Source organism: Pyxicephalus adspersus, chromosome 2 (genome assembly GCF_032062135.1).
Source record: "Pyxicephalus adspersus chromosome 2, UCB_Pads_2.0, whole genome shotgun sequence".
NCBI lineage: Eukaryota > Metazoa > Chordata > Amphibia > Anura > Pyxicephalidae > Pyxicephalus > Pyxicephalus adspersus.
In genome coordinates this window covers 17,821,893-17,836,095 of record NC_092859.1, presented here as the reverse complement: position 1 = coordinate 17,836,095, position 14,203 = coordinate 17,821,893, and positions in this window count along the sequence as shown.

The window sequence follows — 14,203 nt, the reverse complement described above, 5'->3', positions numbered from 1 at the left end:
TGTAGTTAAAAAAAAAAAAAAAAAGGAATTTAATGAAAAAAAATCAATATAGGGAAGAGTTATATGAGCTATCACAAGATTCAGCCACCCAAAAGATCGAGATGTGCCCATTTACACAGCAGGCAGACACATCTGGGGAAATGGAAGTCATTGGATAAGAAATGCCGTCCTAATTACTGTTTTTTCCCCAAAAGTGGAATATTCGGCACAGTGTGTCCACAAGCCTACAATCATTTTCTGATTTAGTGGTCATCAGACTACAGTTATGTCAAGTTTGTAGGTGAACAAACCATGCTGGACTATGCCAGTCCTAACTGAAAGAAACAGTGTCATCAAGCCATACTGATCTTCCCAAGATGGTAATAAAGAGAACTTTGGGGAACAAGGAGACACCAAACCCAAAACTTTAGAGTTTACACCAGAACAAGGGGTAAGGGGGAATCTTCCAATGGGGGCAAGCATGGGTTATAGGATGAGTGTGTTAAGAAGTACTTAAACCTCGTACAAATGTCCAATGGACATCAGGGGATTTCCACGGGAAACAATTTTTTGTGATAATTTCCCAAAATAAGGAACTTAGTACATGCAGAGTCATTCTGCTCTATATAAAGGGGAGTGAGGATGATGACCGAGCCCTACTGTAATCCCCTTCATAGGGCTGCATCCTGGTCCATCCACTTTATTGATGTAGAGGGAGCACGGTACACATGTAAAACTTTCTCACAAGATGACTATTATCTTGGACGTGTACATGATTTTAGGCTATGTATAGACTTAGCTGAATTTGTGCCGTAAGCCTTAGCATTTATCTCTTTGCATCTGATTTATTTATATACAGCTGCTTATATTTTGCTACTCTGCAGTTTGAGCAATCAACACATCAACGCATATAAGACAAGATGAATAATGATTTTCAGTTAATGCAAGGCTATTATAATGTCTGTAAATTTTAGTATTGTGTATAGTAAAGAAAAGCCCTCATTGGGTTATTTGTTTGCCGTCTGTGTCTGCATATGTTGGAATATATTCGTTCATTTCTTGTCCTTCAAACACAACCGGAATGATAAGAAATCAGAATAGAAACTACATTTCCATTACAAACAGTTCATCAATGGAACTATTATCCCCATTTTAAGATTTGACCTTACTTATTGTTCTGAGGACAACCCAAAAATTTGGATTCATGTTTGCCAACAATGGTTTTCTAGATAAATACAAGGTGAGTCCCTTCAACAGGGAAAAAAAGATGGCAGTAAAAACTTGCTATACCTCTCCTATCCCTCCATCCATAGCTAAGAAGAAAAGTTTTAGATACATCTAAAATCCCCCAGAGACCATGTTCTTCCTACCATGCATATTTCATGTATAGCATATGCACCAGCATATTATTTACCCCATTCTATTTATAATTAACAAATACACAATTGGTAGTAATACTCCTGGTAAAGCCTCCATGCCAGCAGGGTGTGTGTTAAGAATTAGGAATGTATAATCTCATCAGGTTTTATACAGTACAGAGCAGAAAACCCGCAGAAAGAGGATAATCTGAGCCGATTTATAAACCTCATTAAAGACCAAGTCAATGACATAGGACAAAGGGGATGTGTAGCTGAGAATCAATCTTAACCACCAGGAAAACGCTTAGAATAAACCTTCCCTGCCTATGGAATACCTTTACAATTTATTTAGAAAAGAGTGATCAGACAATGGGGGTCTATTCAATCTGTATAAGAAGCTTCCAGAATGCAGGAACTTCCAGCTTTCTAAACATGAATGAAATAAGAGGTAGGATGTGGCCTAATCACACAGCTAGAAAAACTTGTTAAGCAGCTTTTTTATGCCACATTTACAGCCTAGTTGTAAGGAGACTGAAGGTTGTTTGGAAAACATGGTATATAGATACATCTGTAGTGAAATGCCCGTCATCAGGAGAGGCCACAAAGTGCAGAAAGAGAACTAAAAAGACTACGAATCCTTAACAAAAATCTGCAAAGTGACAAAACTATGGCTATATTGTTTCATGGATGATTAAATCACAGACACACCATGAAGGTGTGCTGCTAAGGACTCTTTCTCCTGAATAAAAATGAGTCATGGTAAGTAGTTTTGTTTGTTTGCACTACCCAGGTGTCAGGCAAAACAATAGTGCAAACTTCCCATAAAGTAAAAAAAAAAATGATTCAACAATACAAATGTATGGGCAATATCGCCATGAAAAGTATTTTCCTAAATGCACATCTTGAAAACACATATGAGAGATCAATAAATGGATGGAAAAAGCAACCCTATCTATAGCCTTGTTCAATATTTCAGAAACAAGAACACAACCCCCTTCTTTTAGTGGATTCTACCTAGTTATGCCAGCTGCATCTACGTTTTTTATGATATTGATAGCTATCATAATATCTATAGGAATAAAATATGTCCTGGTCATAGATAAAATTCAAACATCTAAGCATTAGCATATGAGCAAACATAACATTTTCAAGCTACGGACGCCATTCATAACTCATACCCCTACTCCAGTGACATAGTGACAGCACCATAAGGTAACCGAGAACTCTTCAAGACACCCTACATATATGGGAATCCCACTCAAAACCCAAAAGATGGATAATGAGGAATTTATTAAAGGAGATGAGTAAACGAGACACCCATTGCAAAATTAGGTTCATATAATTGTTGTATCGAACGTTGTTTTAACAAGAGCCAAACTATGTGTGTATTTGACTGGCTATAGGTTCCACTAGTTTATTGGAATGTGCTGATAAAAGGATGTTGAGAAAAATATTTATCATTACCTGGTATTCATTAAGATTTATTCATGTTCAAGCTAAACAAATAACATATGGATACCAGTGACAATAGTATTAACCACAATTGTTTATTGTGTACTTTTACATTTCTAAACCCAACTGACAATGAAGCAACAAAAATTGGCCCAATAAAATTAAATAAAATAAACATTCTCCTCCATTACAGGTCTTGTGTCATAGTAGGAAGGCCCTCACGTCCCAGTTTCAAGCCTAATTTGAGTTTCAGGGTTTTGGCATTACCACTAATGAATCTAAGTAGGCTCAATGTCAACACCCTGGAATTATTAGGCAGCTTGGGTAGGGTAATTGCTGGTTTTAATAAAACGTTCTCATGCAGCATGGTTTGGATAATGACAGATTCACCCAAAATGGATTTAAATTCATTTACTGAATTCTTCTTAACAATCCTGATCTAAGAATCTCATAAACTGTAAAAAGAGGAAAGCAGTAGAAAAGGTTGCCCAACACTCAGGCTGATCGGGTACCATTGGGTAGATGACTTTTGCCCTAGGAGCCTTGGGCCAGATATTCACGCTGAGCAAAGCATCATACAGCTCTTGTGAAGGAGGAAACCTCTGCATGGCAAAGATCATATGACACGAGCAGCCAAAAGGGAATTTATTTTTGTAAAGATGTAATTCAGATTTTTGGGACACCAAAGATCTTTTTTGACAAGAGCTTTTTTGTAAGAACATTTGCTTTGGATACAGTCCAGTTAAGTGAGATCTTTCAACAACTTTAAAACATACTTATGCTTGATGAACAGAATGCAAAATTTCATGCAGAAGGTGGGCAATGCTTCTGAATGCCTAAGGATCACATTTAAGATTTACCTCTTTCAAGCACTTTGTACCCTTCGTACAAAATGAAATTGAAACTGGTATGGATTGGCTCTTTGTCAAACCAGATAGTACACTTGTCTGCTGCATCAGCACACCGACCAATATCTTCCAAAGCATTGAGAAGAAAAGTTGACTTGGAGAATAAAAAGCAAAGCATAATTACCTAAAGAGGTCTGAGTCAGACTGATGTAGATAAAGTATCATGACATTGATCCAATGGGATGTAATGTTTATTATGGTTAAAAAAAAACATAATTTAATGGGAGGAAAAGCCATGCAAAGTGAGGTCTCTCAAGACTGCTGTGGATCTGCTGAAAAGAGCAGCACAAATTATGATTTTTTTAGGAAAGAAATACCAGCACGTATACAAAAAGATAGGAAAACAAGAAAATCAAGAAAAGCTGGATCGAAAATGGCTTCAGTCCTCACTCTCTGGAATTCTGAGTAGAGGCAATATAAAGAAAAATATCTGACCTAGAAACCATTTAAGAGATTATCCTCTTTAATCTTTCCCTGCCTCTCATTACAATGATAGAAGAAAAATTACACTGCAATATTGTGTCTGTCAACACAAAGCATACTGGCAGCCGAATTCTGGCTGCCCTGGTCACAGAATATATTCATCATCTTTATAGTATACCTTAACCAACTCAGTGTGAATAGGGCCCCGATTCCTACCCAGGACAACTGGACCAAGGGGTAAGCAGAAGACATGCTATGGATATGCTGTCCAACTATATAAGCAGAAAAGTGACAGAAAGGCCAGACAATCAGGTTCGAGGATGGGTAATGCAGTGGTATTAGCAACAGTACCTACTAAGGCTCATATGACTGCGCACATCACACAGTACACCAAAACACACTCTTATAACTATAATGAAACTTTTTATACTGATGTTACTATTTAAACAAAGGAGCAGTGGTCTCCCTAGCCCCTTTCAGCTTGGCGAACCACCCGGCTCTTTTGGTGGTTACTTAAGTGTTGGGTCACAATACAGGGGCTGCCACCCACCTACAATTTTTTCCCATCCGGCTTAAAAAAAAATCTGGATTCAACACTGAGGAATGTATGTATTGGGGGGTGTGGGGGGGGGTGGTCCTATATTGTTGCAGTCTATGTGTCCATTGCAGGGATGCTACATGTCTTTCTGTCCTTGTGACAATGTCATGAAGACCAAAAGTGGTAGCGGATCTCTCCAAGAAGCCACAGTCAGCGGTAATATAAGTTGTTCTAATTCTTCCTCATTAAAGGTCTGCTTTTGGGCTTTATGTACATGGAAGAGGATTCTTATTTCTGCTCCTTCATGATCTGCAATCCCCGAATCATAGCAGTCTTTATGCACATCTTTCTTTTCTGGCAATTATACCACCTCTCCTTCACTGGATATGTGATTCTCAGACTTTCTCTTGTAGAACAACAAGACTGGAAATGTACCTAATAAAACCAATCAAAATTAGGTCCAAGGACTGGACTACTGCAGGATCGGAACCATTGATACCTTATCCATAGCATATCATATTTACAAATATTAACAGAGATAAAGCTTGGTATGCATTTTCTTTTTCATAAATGGGTGATCATGTTTGCTTTTAAAGCTTTGATGGGCGGATAGCTCCCAAAAAACAAAGATTTATTTGGCTGTACAAATGTCTACTGGAATCTACACATTGCCAGTAATGTAAAATACTTAACGCATGGTTGACTATTCTATTAAAAAAAGGAAAGATCAGCAGATTTACCAATATACTGAAATATCTCCAGCATGGTGGACTGAGCAATTTGTATTTGCTTACAGGAAAAGCTACATACTACCCAACCATGATTGATGTACTTTAATCTAATCAGTGTGGAAACAGACCCTCTAATGCCATTTTGTGATAAGTGTGCTTTATCTTATTCCCGTCTCCAGTAATAAATACAGACAGGTATAAGGTCACATCATGGACACATAGTTTACATATTATGGCCAAAACATGAATTAATTCTTTATGGTGATACAAAGTTATACTTTAGAGTTATTGCACTTTTTATGCCAACAACATAATCTTTTTATTCAATCCTAGCAAAAATTATTCTGGCCAGCACCTATTTGTAGTGTTAGACAGAAAGGATTAAAATCGCTTTCTTCTTACCAATTCTTACCCAGATAACCCGGGCACAAGGCAGAAGGCGAAAAGTATCTATACATTCAGGCGCACAAAATACAATTTTGTTATAACGCAGGAAGGGTGCACAAGACACAGGACAGCTCGGAATTGCTGATGTTTTTTTTTTAGTTTGCACTTATGCAAAATATATAGTGTAACAAAAAGCTTACAATTGTGTATTTAACAGGCCAGGAGGGCAACTATGCTCTGCATATACCCAGAAGTCATATGGGAAGAAGGTGCAGATTGTGGGCATCAGACAGAGACAGGGGTGCCAGTGTCATTCTCTCCTGCCATGGGTTGTAGGATGCTGTCCTTGCGTCTTGCCCATCTCATCCACTGTTGTGAATGGAGAGGGAATTAAAGATGCCAGGGCCAGCAATCTGCAGCCAATGATGCCGGCATAGACATACAGCAGCACATAAGCAATTTCATTCAGCTGGTGAGAGACTGACATTGGCAGAATAGAAGCCCCCACCCCCTGGCATTTATAGTCTGTTCAGCCGGCAACATTTCATCATTTTTAAAAAGGTTGTGTTTATAGGAATCTCATTTCCTCCACTTAATTCCCATGTTACTTGATTATTTAATAAATGCCCCCACTGAATATGATGACCCCTAAATAGCTTAAGCTTTATGCATCCTTCTATGACTTATAGACGCATTCTAAAAGAGCAATGATGAATGTGCCAACCCCAGGCACCAATTATACACCAAAATTAATAAAAATGTGTTAAAGTAGCCAAGATTTATATTCTGCAGGGGGTAAGGTCTGCTCAATCCTAAATCCCTGTGGCCCCCAACACCCCGCAGCGTGGTCACCTCTCACCGCCTTACCCACCACCTGACTGGAATTAACATTTCATGAGCCAGGCGCCCATGGCGGGCACTTGCATGAGATTATAGAAGTGGCTTCTCACACCACCACCCTGCTTCTGCAATCACCATGGCAACCAAGTGGGCAAACTAGGTCACCGTAGCCCCCGTGCGGCCCAGACTGCCCTCCTCTAGACGTCTCAAGTTCAGGAGGGGTTTAAAGAATTCCTTCAGCCACAGGCTAGATAATCACTAGCTCAATTTCCTGGATGCAGCGACTCTTTATTATTTCCCAGGTAAATGATTACAAGGCGAGGACACGGCTTCCAGGGTTGTCACATCGATTCAGAACTCAGACTCTGTCGAAGAAAATATGAAGGGGAGATCCTGGTGTGAAGGAAATGAGTCTGTATCCTAACATGAAGCTTTTCCTAAAGTATTCGTTAACCACGGCCTGATTTTATGTCCACATAGGCACTAGGGGTGCAGGCGACTTTTCACAATTTTCCTAATTTCTACTAATTGAACAGATTTGTGGTTTTAGGAGCAGTATAACGCATCTGAAACCAACCCTGGCACAGGAGACATGTTTTATCTTCATGCATAGAATTAAAAATCCTTTTATTTCCTCCATCTTGCGATTAATGAAAATAGACAAAACTGACTGGGGTGTTAGAACACCTGCAAAAAGATTGCTGCTTTTATACAAAAAATAGTAGGCCTTCTCTGAAGCCTTCAGTCTTGGATTTGCTGCCAATGCCGGGGAAGCAATTTACAGCTTTAATAAATCAGGGCCTACATGTCATGTGGATATCATTCCAATGTATAGGAAATCCCTTCTTAACACTCATTGAGACAAGTGCTAAAAAACGTTTTGCTCTATTACTGTTCTGGTGGCAACCCAACATCCCATTACCAGCAGCATTGGAGATTAGGTCAAAAAAAGGGCGACTCTTCCCAATTGGTGACATCTACAGCAATAAAATCCTGACAGTGCTTCCATCCCCCTCACCTTAACCCTAGACCCCAGTTGGTATTTAAAGCCAAAATATAGTTTGCGATCAGGCAGGTTCATTATTACAGGTGGGACAAGTGTCCCTTCCTGCCTAATCATTATTTTCTTTAAAAAAACTGCAGGGACTAAATTCTTAAAATTTCTGAAGGGACTAAATTTCTTACAAAAAGACTGCAGGGACTAAATGAACTACAGTGGGCATGCATGGGAGTTACAACATATGGCCCTGCCAATCAAGATGCCCAAAGATCAGAACCAGGGGGAGAGGAACCACGAAGAGAAGAACCTATGAAGAGAAGAACTAGGAGGAGAGGAACAAGATGGCGGCATCTGCGATGGAACGAGGGCAGGTGGGTGCATTAAAAAGAAACTGAGATCAGACAGGTAAGGTGATTTATTGCAGAAGAGACATCACCCTTCCCTTCTGCAAGAAAGGACCGGGTTGGTCACCGTTTTTAAAGTAAAGGTGTAGTTCCACTTTGGAGCAAAATGTCTCATGTACTATAACAAAGTGCACTATACTTGCCATTTACAGCTTTCCATTCCAAAACTGATAAGCACAATTTCCTCTGCCATTTAGGTATACACTGACAAACAGTTGGAGATAAGTTGCTTTGATCTGTTTAATTTTTTTTTTCTTGTAATCAAAGTTAAAAAATAGTTGATTGGCAAAAACAACATCATGCGTATGGCCGTCAGAGTTAATATTTGTCAGAATATTTACAGAAGGCTGTGTTTTCCAACTCCTCCTTGTTTACCCTAAAAACATTGAGCATAGTTATCCGGTATGTGTAAATACAAAGCTTTTACTTTCAGAATAGAAACATAAGGAGAAGAAGATAATACGGTTCTGTTTTAAAGGTTCAGGATGTTTTTTTAGTGCGATCAGATTTGTACTTTTGCTCAGCTTTCTTAATGAAATGGAAGTATTTGATGTCAAGGTGCTGTTTGACAATATTACAAAGCAGATTGGGAAAGAGACCAAGTAAGATGTCAACTTGAATGTTAAACTTTTTCAACCAATGAAAATCCAAACAACATAGGTTTCTCTAAACTTCTAATACACAAGAAGCTCGTCTAGGTAAAGAATGCCCTATTAATAAACTAGGTATGGCAACTCTAGGGGGAAATTGCAAGTGGTTGAGACTATTGAAAATACTTGTAGTTGCATTCAGGGATTTTACACATTATGGAAAGTTTCTGGGCATATTGGCAGATCATTCCCTCGCCTTATTGAGAAAATAGAAGAACAAAGCAATGGCACCACCAGCTCAGTACTTTGTGGTGGGTCCTGGTGTTTTTCCATCCCTCTTCCAGGAGACACCTGCTTGTAGCCATTTACAGGGCCACCATCGGGGCAGGGTATCAGGTACTTCTGTACCAGGCCCAAAACACTTGACTTTTGCAATACCTACATTTTTAAACTTGGGAAGCAGGACCCATAAATTGCTGATGGTGGTTCTGGCAAGATTGACACAGTACAATTTAGAATAATCAGCAGCGAGTCAATTTCAGATCCAAATAAAATAAAACCGATTGGCTGCTATGCGTTGCTTTGCATTATATGTATGCTTTGTATACTAACAAATATATAAAACATCTGATGCAACTTTATTGTTCTAAATGACCTGCAGTAGCAATAAAATACTCTGTTTTTTCCATCTCAACCAATCTTATGCCAGTTTCTTCTTTCAATACAGAAGACAGAATCAAAAGATGGGAATCGCCTTTAATCAGACCGGTTACAAAAAAAGTCTAGTTTCCAGAGAACTAATCACTGTCCTTGCACATCTTAGACACTTGATGTTGATGGTCAAGACTTAACAAGCAGAAGAAAATGCCTAGCAAAGAAAAAATGTTGCACGACCTTAGCTTCAGTCAAGCACAATGACAGATATTTATGTTGAGTACCCTTACTCTGAATATAGATTTAGGCTGACAAGGCAAAACAGAAATTCTTGTTAAAAAACATTTGACAAACTTCTTCCGTTTTATTACTGACCCATAATCACTGCCTGTTCCATATGTTCTGAGAATGTCAGATTTTATGATGGGTGGGATGATAATGGCAGCTACCTGTCCTCCAGGCTTTTGCTTTAAAGAACCAGGCACACCTACCGGAGGTAGCCAAGGGTCTGTAATTACCAGGAGTCAGAGAATACACCAGACGGGAGCTGGGCATCCATTTGAGAGACACAACAAGGCTGTATCCTAATATATTATTAATTGTGTTATGAAACATGAGAACGGCAAACCAGTCAGTCCTGAACTATACAGAGACCTCATGAATGCCTGGTTCCAAATCAGAACATGAGAATTCTGCAGGTATTGGAACAAATGGTTTTACACCTGCGCCTTTTGTAATGTGAGAAGATTTGGTTTTAGCGTAAAAAATCATCATATCAGCTTAACATTTACCAATCTCAATTTCAATTTGTAACATGGATAGTCACATTAGTTGTTTCTCCACCTAGGGTGCAGGATGGAGAAGAAACTGCTGCAGCATTGGGATTTTGCCCTCGAAAAACAAATTATTTCTTAGAAATAGATTATAACATATCAAGTGCACATTTTATTTAAATCTATGTATAACACTGGGATGATGATAATGGGAGAGTCCCATCTGCACCACCTTTCCATCAAATGGGTAACTCTACATTGGGACATATTGATCTGCACTGCAAACAATTTTACCACCAAATTTTCAGTATGAAATCAGGATAATTGTATTCTGATGACTTCTCAACCTGATGATGTTGAAAATAGGAAGCTGTCCTAATGCCCACATAAGACGCTCCATAAAAGAACTGAAATCTAATAAATGAAAGGAGTGAACCATGAACAGTAATAAAAAAGGCTAGATGATAATAAGGCAGACCTGTCTAGGTTGCAGCAGCTTCTAATGCATATTGTATTAACTCTGTGGAGTGCAGTGAACTCAGAAGCTATTTCAGTACAGGAAAGAAGCCTGTACACCTTGCAAAGGTAAAGCTGGAGGTCAGCTATGAAAGTCACCTTGATCTTCAGTTCTGGAAATCTTTACTCATTACCCTGACCAGAATAGCTTGCAATCTAAGACTCTTAATCTCTAACCTTTCCTAATTCATATAAATTAGGGTAGGTTGTAATTTAACTTTCCCTAAATCAATCCATAAAGGTTCTTCATTGACAAGTACAGACAAATGTCATCAAGTAATTTGCAGCAATAAAATTTTCACACATATAAAATAAGTGGATGTGACCACGTGGGACATACAAGCCAGACGCACAGTTTGAGACCTTGAAAGGAGAAGCTGTAAAATGTGGATGGCAAATAATTATAGGGCAGATGTGGCATGGCAATACTGGTATGTGCTGGCACTTGTTTGGAGGTAGGGAGGAGGAAACATTGACACGTGTTTGTGCTTTTCCATATAATAGCAATAAAGTTTACTGAAAAAGTATACCTAAACAAAAAATTCAAAATGAAACTACCGTCATGGCTAATGGGTAACTTTAGAGGTCAGAAGATCACAGTAACAAAAAGCAAATAAGGCATTTGACTGCAGTGACAATAACCTCAGAACTGACCTTAACTGCAGGAAATCCCAGGCTAGCATAATATTAGAAATGATCTGGTTTAAAGTGAACCTGTCAGAATAGAATATGGCACCTGCCATTGCTAACTTGTTTTTAAAAGGAGCAGGTGCAGGACTGTCATACTGATTATGACTTTGGAACCAGCATGCAGTCAAGGATGTGCAAACTAGGTAGTAATGTCAGTGCTAGAACCTGCAGATTGTAAACACGTCAGTTCCCATGTTACCTATGTACCCAGTTTTAGGACCCCAAAGGGACCTGATAAGCTTGATGCACTTTGCAAAAAAGAGATGTCCATCCTGGTGCATCTAGTGCACCAAGAGGAAGATGCTGCAGGTTCCCTCCAGCAGAGTAGATTAGGATGCAGAAATGAACATTGCTGACTTAGCACCTACTGGTTTATGGAAAACTAAATGTGGAACAGAAGAAAGTTGGAAGAAGGAAGTTACATTAAACCAAGCCACAGTTTTTTTCCTGATGTAGATGTATAATGGTGATGTACAAAAATAGTTGGTACCCCAACACAACAAATCAACATTACTGTAATGCAACCAGCTTTAGTTATAAAACTCAGATGACTTTAATAACACAGAATGCTATTTAAAACAAAATTTTAAGGAAAGAAAATGAACTAGAAGAAAAAAAGGACTCCTGCCAACAACTCAGTCGTGCAGATTACAAAGGGAATGTAGCTCCACTGTCCATATCCACAGAAGGATGTGTTCACCTATGGCGAAATGCGTCAGTAATTGAGATTAATTTTTCTCCTTTAATATACTTCAACCCTACAGCAGGTCAATAGACTATGTGATCCTAAGAACAATATGTAAAGTACTAGGTCCTACATCCCATGTTTAGAAGAAAGGCCATTGGCCACATTTGAATAATTGCAATTAATTATGTTTTGTTGCTCAAATGCACAACAACTGCACAATATATATTTTTTTTGCCAACAAAGAACCCCCCTTGCTCCATTTCTTCTTCTTTTTCCTTACATTTATGTGTTCTGAATAACTGTTTTCACGGATTACTTGTAAAAGCCGCTATACCTGTGGAATCTGCTGAACCTGCAAGGGTGACAGCCAAATCCTGCACACTGAAAACCCCACCATTGTAGTGCCCAATGTGAAAGCCTCTCCTGCTTTGGCTGGCCCACTTCCAAGGGCTCCACTGTTTATCGATTTTCCCATTTATAGGTTTTAACTGATGGGAGACCTGAAGCAATGCACCGTGGAAAGAAAGTCAGGAAGGTAGGATTGGGGGTTACATACAGTGATCATGGGGAGGGAAAACGTTACCTCCTAATGGTGCTGGTCTAGGCAAAGAATAGGCTCACTTTAGGACTATATATTGGGAATCTGGTACAAAGTTGAGATTGTCTTAAAATCTACAACAATGCTCTGGTTATAATTTTTATAGATGACACTCAAACTCCATCCATCAGTAAGATGTCTCAATCTCCTAAATACCTCCCATAAAATGCCAAAACTTGTCATAATTTATGTACAACCTAGACAGGTCATTATGCTCTGCCTTGTACACAAGGCCAATAATTAGGAAAATATTGCACTTTTATTTACAACAATATAACCTTTCATTAAAACCTCAGTTAAAGATAATTATATGCTCTCCCACTTTAAATTAAGTTGGAAGAACCGCAAGAACTTGTCTAAATATTTAATGCGTGTCCCCACCCTGATGTGTTTTTGTATCACAAGTTCACACAAGAGATGCGGTTTGCAGATGCGCCGTGTGTATGGTGATAGAGAAATACAATGCTATGCTTTCTGATTTACAGATAACGTCATTCTGTATAGCAGGGGTTACATAAGAATTTTAAACATTGCAATGTTTTGACATACAGACCCTGCCACCTATACCCACAAGCAAGGTTTATTCCCAGGGATGATACACCTAGGAATGTTATCATACCAGAGGAATAATTTGCTCATATAAAGGAAGCCTCCGCATGTTATTCTGCATGGGTTACAGTTTAGAGAGGTTGTCTTGGCAAGTCTTCACAAGCACACAAAATTGGAGTCATAAGACCCAGGTGCAAAGGGAACATCAGGTCAGGAGTCACAAAGAATCTGTATCTGCTGCAAATGACCTTTCAAGCAGGGGCCAGGTCCCAAAAGAAGGGCAGCCCGATGGGGCAGAGCAGAGCTACCTGCGGCCTTTTTATACAATCAGAACAAACGGATTACTAAAGCTCAGATTTTCCAATAAAGTACAAACTAAAGATCAGATGCCAGCCCCAAATTAACTTTACAACATGTAGAGGATAGAGGCAAAAGAAGGGGCTTTTTGGCAAATAAAAAATACATTTTTACTTCTGAAAGTTACTAAATACATTCAGAAAGTAACATTTATATCATTGCTAGATATCAGACAGCTCAAATAAATTGTGTAGAAGCTTGTCTCTTTTACCCAACGTGTTTCGCCTTGGTGGTGGCTTCTTCAGGGGTTATATACAGACTCTTCTTTATGGGTGATGGAGAGATAAAAATCCTAATTGAGAGATATTGTGGTGTAGAAGTGGCAATAGTTTGGAGCTATAACTGGTATAAATGGCCGGGTGCAACTTGGTGACCCTTGCAGTGAAAAAGCCTATTGTTTCCAGTGAATGATAAGGGTTTTTTCAAAGAAATTTGCAGAGTAGTGTAAAGCTGCGTACACACTTCCAATTTTTATCGTTCAAAATGAACGACGAACGAACGACGAAAGATCAATTGGGCAAAAATCGTTCGTAAAAAAAGTAACCAAAGACGCAGACGAACGAGGAAAGTCGTTGGAAATGAACGACCGGACCGGCGGATCGGATTGGACGACGATCGTTGACCATCGTTCGTGTGTACGATCGTTCATTGATCGTCCATGGTCTGAGCATGCGTGATGAACGAACGTTCGTTCACTTCCTGTGGTGCACGTAACTTCCTGTATCGTTCAAACGATCGCATCTATTGTGTGTACAATATCTACGAACG